The 8,579-nt window shown below is 54.5% G+C and overlaps 1 non-coding gene and 1 pseudogene across 1 annotated transcript; one reads left to right on the top strand and one right to left on the bottom strand.

Moving 5' to 3' along the window:
* The first annotated feature begins 2,961 nt into the window (after positions 1 to 2,961).
* On the top strand, positions 2,962 to 3,437 carry LOC122094930 (annotated as a pseudogene).
* Positions 3,438 to 7,118: 3,681 nt separating this feature from the next.
* Positions 7,119 to 7,283, bottom strand: LOC122094978. Its single transcript, XR_006144982.1, has one exon.
* Positions 7,284 to 8,579: the final 1,296 nt, after the last annotated feature.

Below are 8,579 nucleotides of genomic sequence, written 5' to 3'. Positions count from 1 at the left end.
CACAACTGACACACACACAAAGAAAGAGCAGAGGCTGGGCACTAGTGGCTCACACCTGTAATCCTAGCTATTCAAGAGGCCAAGACCTGAGGATCATGGCTTGAAGACAGTCTGGGCAGGAAAGTCCATGAGACTCCTATCTCCAATAAACTACTCAGAAGAAGCCTGAAGTGGGGTTGTGGCTCAAGTGGTAGAGCACCAGCCTTGAGCACGGAGGCTCAGGGACAGTGCCAGACCGAGAGTTCAAGCCCCAGAACAAACAAAGCAGAGCAGAAACACCATCCTAACAAAGCAGATCACCTCTAATGGAGAGCTGAAGAGGGCCGCCAGGGTGAGCCGAGGCGTCAGGAGACAGGAGGCACGGGAGTGGCGGCAGCGGCGCTGGGCCACACAGGCCCATGGCCAGGGGCAGGGCCACGGGGAACTCGAGGCCTGGCAGGCCCACCCCTGCTTCTAGGAATTCTGGCACATTATCACCTGGGGACGGGACTTCACCTCAGTTTTCGGAAAGTCCCCACCATCCACCAAGATGCCAAGATGGTGCCAGTCAGACCCACTACCCACATTTCACAGCAAAGGTGCCAGAAAAGCACTCAGCTCCTGCGAGCTTTGCCCAAAACTCAACTGGAGAAAAGATGGCCACCAAGTCCCCAGAGGAAATCCACAGGAGCCGGGCACAAGGGCTCACAGCTGTAATCCTAGCTACTAGAGAGGGTGAGATTGTTGGGATCGCAGTTCAAGGGCAACCTGGGGAAGAAAAAAGTTTTTGACACCTCTTCTCAAGGAAGAGATGGATGTGGTGGCACATGAGCTATCCTAGCGACTGGGAAGCCTAACATAGGAGGACGGGCAGGGAGCTACACTGTCTCCAAGATAACCAGCAAGAGTAAGAGCTACATGTGCAGTGGTAAGCGTGTCTGCTCAGGAAGCTTGAGGCCCTGAGTTCAAATCCCAGTACTGCAAAGTAAAGAATAAAGAAGTCAGCCTTGGGGGGAAGTGGAGGGAAGAGGGGCCCTGCTGGAAGAGCAGTCCTGCTTTGATCAATTACGCTAATGTATGTAAATGTTTTGCCCAGGGTGGCTGCAGGCGAACATTGCATAACCATTACATAATTCCATAGCTGACAGTTGGGGACAAGTGACCTTCCCATGACTTTAATCATATTTGCAAGAACACAACTAGTTTTCTGCTGTAGCTGCACAACTGATCTGGAAGAAAAAAAACCAAAAACAGAACAAGTAATTGTCTTATGTGACCCATGCAAAGCCTGAACAGGCTTCTACTTGTAAAGATTATACAAGAATGTATTTTTTATTGTGGTAGTCCTGCTAGCAACTTAAACAGTGATTCAAATGACACAAACAAATGTCCTCTTTGTTGAAAAGCCAAGTGGGCGTAGTGTGTGTGTCACCGTCAAGGAGCTGGTATGGAGTGGGAATGAGTGAAAAGGTACGAGGACCGCACAGGAGTTGGAGACGGCGGCAGGGGGCTCTGGCTGTCTTCCCTCAGTTGTCCCAGGATCTGTCCCTGCCCCATCCACACTGCTGGTCCCACGTCACTCACCTTGCTGCCAAGAGGGAGGTCCTACAGTGGCCAAGACAGTGCCTCCCATGCACGCCCATGCATCCATGCGCGCACATGCGCACACGCGTGCACTTGTGCCAGGTCTCAGCGGGGTATCTGTTCCCACGGAAACAAGAAAGGCTTCCACTGGAAGCTCTCCAAGGTGTGCTGAGGAAAAGCTCACCCCCTCACACATACAGTTTTCAACCCATTAGGACCTACAAGGTATAGCCTGGCTCCCTCTAAAACCCTTCTTGTTAGACCTGTACGGTGATGTCTATAATCACAGCTACCTGGAAAGCAGAGACAGGAAGGAGGAGGCTGCTCCAAGGATTGGTGCCTCTTTTGCCTGTGTCTCCATGACCGTAGGACCTTGATAAAGGTTGCCACCTTGCTAGGCATTTCCTGGACACTCCCCCATGCCCCCAACTGCCAACGGCACTGGCCTCGCTTCCTTAGCCTGGTTCAGAATTCACGTGCTGGCTGGTACCCACCACACTGGACTCCTTACCAACACAAAAGAACTTTCTTAACAAGTATCCCATCAGCTGGCATGAGGAGGAGCTTGGCCCCTGCTATGGGAGCGGAAGGGAGGGGCTCAGCAGCCTGGGGACAAGACAAGCCCCCCAGGAGCCTCGCATGGGGACCAAGAGCCCACTGCAGCCTAGTCCCATATCCCATTTTGTAGGAAGTTACAGAAGCCCTGAAGGATTACGCCCTCTAGTGGGCAGAGAGAGTAGTTCAGGGTCTTCCCGCCATAGCTTACTCTACAGTGCAACTTTCACATCTTTGGTGTCCCCCACTGACCCTGAACGTTTTACAAGGAACAGACTCTTAGAAAGACGGCTCCACCCACTTCAGTCCTCTTACATAATCCGGAGGAACGAAATGTCAGAGGCCAGGCCTACCTAGGACACAGAATGTACTGTTTCGTTTTGGTTTTGGCATTAGTGAGCCCTCTAGGGTCCTCCAGCTCCTTTGTTTTGTAGATAACGTCTCCAGGCTGGGCTGGCAGCTCAGACCGACACCCTCCTGGTCCACAGCCTCCTGAGTAGCTGGGATTCCAGGCATGTACCACCACCATCGTGCCCAGATACTGCAGCTCTTTTTTTTTTTGCGGGGGTGGGGGAGGGGGAGGGGAGAGAGGGAATATGACCTTGGGACCTTATGCATGCCTCAATCTGTGATCCTCTAGATTTCAGCCTCCTGTCCTGTGTAATGAGACTTTCATGTGTGAGCCACCAGCTTTACTACAACTATCTTTTTTTGTTGTTGTTGGTTGTAGGGCTTGGACTCTGGGCCTGGGTGCTGTCCTTCAGCTCAAGGCTAGTGCTCTACCACTTGAGCCACAGCACCATTTCTGGTTTTCTGGTGGTTTATTGGAGATAAAGAGTCTTACGCAGGCTTTCTGTCCGACATCTTGACGAAGCCACAGCGGTCTCTCCCGCTCTCCAGGCCTTGCGATGCTGCCCAAGGATGACAAGAAGAAGAAAGATGCCAGGAAGTCGGCCAAGAAAGACAAGGACCCAGTAAACAAGTCTGGGGCAAGGCCAAGAAGAGGTCCAAAGGCAAAGTTCGGGATAAGCTCCACAACCTCGTCCTCTGTAAGGAAGTTCCGAACTGTAAGCTCATGACCCCTGCTGTGGTTTCTGAGAGGCTGAAGATTCGTGGCTCCCTGGCCAGGGCAGCCCTTCAGGAGCTGCTTAGTCAAGGACTTATCAAGTTAGTCTCAAAGCACAGAGCTCAAGTAATTTACTCTAGAAATACTAAAGGTGGAGATGCCCCCGCTGCTTGTGAAGATGCATGAACAGATCCAATCAGCTGTACATTTGGAAAAATAAAACTTTATTACACCAAAAAAAAAAAAAAAAAAAGTCTCACGCCTTTCCTGCCAGGGTTGGCTTTGAATCGAGATGCTCAGAACTTAGCCTCCTAAGTAGCTAGGATTGATTACAGGCATGAGCCACCTGCACCCAGCTTAACTACAGCTATCTTAAAACACGCATGTGTTCTCTGGGGTAAAGGAGTTACCCCATCGAGGCTGGTAGGGGTAGAGTCCATGAAGAAGCAGGAGAGGGAAGGGCAGAGCTGGTAGCTGAGGACTATTTACAAGTTCCTCGGGGTTCCCCGAGGGGGGCTTGACTTCCATCCTTTTATCTGAGGGTCCCTAGTACTGTGTGGGTGTAATAAAGACACAGCATGGCAGAGATAGTTAAGAAGCCATTGGAGCCGGGCTGGTGACTCACGCCTGTAATCCTAGCTACTGAGGAGGCTGAGATCTGAGGATCACCATTCAAAGCCAGCCCACGCAGAAAAGTCCGTGAGACTCTCATCTCCAATTAACCATTAGAAAATCAGAAGTGGTGTTGTGGCTCAAGCGGTAGTGCTTGCCTTGACAGCAAAAAAAAAAAAAAAAAAGAAGCCATTGGGGCAGCCCTTCAGCAGATGCAAAGGGGGTGGCCTGGTCATCACTGCACATCCCAGCCAGCCAGAGGCTCCTCCAGCTGTCGGAAGGGCTGGCCAGCCTCCATGACTTTCTATAAGTAGAGTGCATGCCACAAACCATCTGCCTCTGCTGAGGGGCCTAGGACCTAATGACCTGATTATAACGCCAAGCCAATGGAACAAGCTCAGAAACCTCGGGCCTGGAGCCAGGTAAGAACGCCACATTCGGCAGGCAGGAAAAACACCAGCCCCTAGAATGAATCAGGACCTGGCCACCAAAGCTGTCCATCCTAGAAACTGTGATCCATGCTTATTTATTTTCAATGTCTGTCACATCTTAATGTGAAGTTAGGCACTTTGCACAAATCCTTGCGGGGGAGGGGAACCTCTACAGAGAAAGGCAATTTGGGCATTACTTAAACATCCCTATGGGCCACACAAGACTATCCACACGGGCAGACGGCTGCATGAGAAGCATGTGTCCCGGCATGCACCCAAAGATTTTTCAGCCTTACACAGGCCGTTCCCCTCCTTGTGGAGACCGGCAAGTGAGGACGAGGGTCGGTGCTCCTACAATGATCCAGTGTAATGTGGAAAGGCAAAAACGGATCCCTTGATGACAAGCAGGCCCCTTCCTGGTGGCATTAGCACCCCCAGGATTCCTCCAGAGAATCTCAGCCGAAAACAAGGTAAACAGGTATTTGGCCAGAATGTATCTGGGTTCCTGGAGACCCCAACACAGTCATCGCTCAACAGCTCACATTCCTGTAGTGCCTGCCCCACCCACAGCTCCCACAGAGCTGTTCAAATGGTTTTGCATGTCACCCTCCAAAGATGGCAGCCACACCCACCCTCTTGTGGGTCTCTAGGCAAGAAACTCTAGAGTGGGAAGAAAGCCAGCATCAGTGGCCCACATCTGTAATCCTAGATACTCAGGATGGTGGGATCTGAAAATTGCAGTTTGAAGCCAACCCAAGCAAGAAAGTTCATGAGACTCCATCTTCAATAAACTACTAAAAACTCCAGAAGCTGAACTGCAGCTCAAATTGTTAGGAGAGCACTAGCCTTGAGCAAAAGCTGCTCAGGGACAGCACCCAGGTCCTGAGTTCAAGCCCCAAGACTGGCACAAAAATAAGAGTAGGAACAGACTCCTTAGGGTTAGATTCTGTTTATTTATAAAAAAGCATGTGGGTAAGAATTAAACCAGACAGGGCTGGGAAAGTGGTTCAGTGGTAGTGCTTGCCTTGCATGCATGAGGCCCTGGGTTCAATTCCTCATCATCACATAAGCAAAAAAAGCCAGAAGTGACGCTGTGGCTCAAATGGTAGAGCGCTAGCCTTGAGCTGAGAGACAGTGCCCAGGCTCAGAGTTCAGGCCCCACAACTGACAAAAAAAAAAACCAAACAGACCTGGAAGGTCTAGGCCAAAGCATTGACATTTCCAGACACCAGGGTAGTAGGACTTCTCCAGCACATACAGACCTCCGGGCAAACTGACCTGTAAAAAAGGTACATTCCATCAGTTTTCATTCCACACTACCAAGGGCCAACATGGGAAACTATCGGCACAGGAAACACTCTGCCAATCACAGTCCACCTTTTACCTGGATGTCACAGGCAAGGTACTCTAGGATCCTGCCCTGTGAGAGAACCCTTCTACCCACCCCTGGTCTTCCCCAGTCTATAGGCTTGTCTGAGCTCAGGAATAGTCACATGCTTGAACATCACGGCTCAAAAACTTTCTGCTGTCTCAATAAATGTGACCTCAGCCATGGACAGCCCTCAGAACCCAGCCCCATGAAGGCCTGCCCAGCCTCACTCTCTCCTGCCACTGCTCCTCAGCCAACAGCCTTTACCCCTCAGGGGGCACCCTGTTACCCCACCACACTTACTGATGACAACTACAACAGGTTCTAAGACCTTAATACCCACCAAGGACCACTCTTCTTTTTTTTTTTTGTTGGTTGTGGGGTTGAACTCTGGGACTAGGCACTGTCCCTCAGCTCTTCAGCTCAAGGTGAGTGCTCTACCACTTGAACCACAGCGCCACGTCCGGTTTTCTGTGGTTTATTGCAGGTAAGAGTCTCACAGAAGCACGGCGCTGGTGGCTCACGCCTGTAATCCTAGCTACTCGGGAGGCTGAGATCTGAGGATAGTGGTTCAAAGCCAGCCCAGGCAGGAAGCTCAGTGAAACTTTTATCTCCAAAAAAAGACAAGATCCTGGGCTGGTAAGGTGGCTTAGTATAGATTCTTCTAGAGTACAGGCAGGCAATGAGAGGGCGGTGGGGTGCTGAGTCCCATAAAGAGGTCACTGCTTCCTTGATGGCTGCTGGAGCTGACCACCTAAGACAGAGTCCATTCCCTGGTGTTCTAAACACCTAATACACACACACATAAGCCACTCCTACCACTGCAAAAAGCTCTGTTGGATAAAATCAGTATGTTTAAACCCCAAGATAATATCCCATTACTCTTAAACCAAAATCCTCCCGAGTCACCCTTCCTTAGACGGCACCCCAGACAGTGCTGTTCCACACTGCCCTGGGCTTGCTACCTGGGCACAACGGGGTTGCTCCAGCGGCCACCCTTGCTGGGCCGCTGGGGGTGTTTGCACATGTACAGCTTTCCAGAGCTTTCCAGTCTCCCTCAGGCTTCTGGTGACACATACTCTTACTGGACTGTGCTTTTTGTCAAAGCACTTACTTCAGCTTAAATTACACCCGCTACAGTCTGACTGTTTCCTGCTGAACACTGCTACTCTGTGAGAACCACAGCCGCGACTGTTCTGTTGAAGAGTGACCCTAACGCTTGCCACGGGGCCTACCTAGACCATCAGCAAATGTTTGCTTAACCAATGATACCAATGTAGCTTTACATTGTGTGTGTGTGTGTGTGTGTGCGCGTGCATAGGTTAACACTGGGGCGTACACTGAGGGCCTGCGCTGTCCCTCAGTTGTTTTTTGCTCCAGGCTAGCGTTCTACCACTTGAGCCACAGCACCACTTCCAGCTTTTTGGGGGTTAACTGGAAGTGTCCTGGGGTCGATGCCCGGGCTGGCGTGGAGCCGCGATCCTCGGAGCTCAGCCCCCCGAGTGGCTGGGATCCCGGCGCGGCCTGTTCGCAGTATCATACATGATCACCAAACGGCTGCCAGAGTGCTCACACCTGGTACTGCACACGCGCGCCCGGGGGCCGCCTGGGGTTACTCTAGGTCAGGGTCGGGCTTCCGGGTACGGGGCTGCGGCGCAGCCACACCGGAAGCCGTTCACCGGACCACCGGCCCGCGCCCACGCCCCGGCCCGCGCCCCAGCCTACCTGGGTCCCCGCGCCCCCCGCGCCCCCCGCGCCCCGGCCTACCTGGGTCCCCGCGCCCGCCCCCCGCGCCCCCCGCCCCGCCCTACCTGGGTCCCCGCGCCCGCCGCGCGCCCCCCCCGCCCCGCCCTACCTGGGTCCCCGCGCCCCCCGCGCCCCCCGCCCCGCCCTACCTGGGTCCCCGCGCCCCCCGCGCCCCCCGCGCCCCGCCCTACCTGGGTCCCCGCGCCCCCCGCGCCCCCCGCGCCCGCCCCCCGCGCCCCCCGCCCCGCCCTACCTGGGTCCCCGCGCGCGCTCGGGGCCGCGCCGCCGTCGCCGTGGGGCCCGGGTCACCCGAGGGGCTCTAGCCTGCCACACTGGTCCACGCGCCCCGCGCCACCCCGGCCCCTCCGCGCTGGCGCCGCGCGGCCTCGGGCGGAAGCGGCACCCGTTTCCGGCCGGAAGTGAGGGCCTACCATCGAGACGGCGGCTAGAGGGTCGCCGCCAACTTTCCACCTGAGTCCTCCGAGATGGTCTTAAAGGGGCCGCGGCCTGCGAGGTATGGCTCAGCGGGGTGGAGGGTAGAGGGGGTCCCAAGGGGCGGAGGCGGAAGGGGCGTCCTGTTGAACGGCCTGCTAGGGGCCTGGTGCCGAGCGAGAGTTGCCCCGACCTCCTCGTGCAGCCCCTGAAGGCCACAGAGCCTGTGATCGCTTTAGTTATTTTAGCAGAAAAGAAATCTGGGGCTCCAGAGACGCCAAGTTACTGTCCCAGGAGCAGCCAGCCGGGAAGTGGCAGAGGCGGCTTCAAACACAAGTCATTCTGCCCCAAATCCAATGCCCCCCCCCCCGCCCCCCGCCCCAGGTGGAAGGAAGGACAAAGCAGCTGGAGCTAACAAGGCACCCAATGCACAGAGCTCTGTGGCCCGAGCAGACAGCGGGAGTGCTGCCCTGGGTCTGACCCTCCACCGGGAAGGGACTTGCTGTGATAATGACAGGCCCAGGGAGATGTAAGATCGCCCCTCTGTCTGCTTACAGGTCACCTGCTCCACTTCTGGCCCAGTGAGCTGGCTCCATTGCCTTGAGCCTCACGATGTGTGGCAGAGGAGACGGTCATTTTGGGGGCCAGGAAGGAGGGAGGAGGAGGAGAGGAGAGACAGGGCACCCCTCCCCCCTCCAGGATCCACTCCCTTCAACTAGGTTGCACTGCTCCTGCTATAACCACCCAATTGTGACTGCACCAACGGATTGCTCCATTGATGAGGTTGGAGCGCTCATGATCCAAT

This window comes from Dipodomys spectabilis, unplaced genomic scaffold, assembly GCF_019054845.1.
Source record: "Dipodomys spectabilis isolate Male_0828 unplaced genomic scaffold, ASM1905484v1 ptg000329l, whole genome shotgun sequence".
NCBI classification, from domain to species: Eukaryota; Metazoa; Chordata; class Mammalia; order Rodentia; family Heteromyidae; genus Dipodomys; species Dipodomys spectabilis.
The sequence above is the reverse complement of the archived record's forward strand: the minus strand, read 5'-3'. Positions and strand labels throughout refer to the sequence as shown.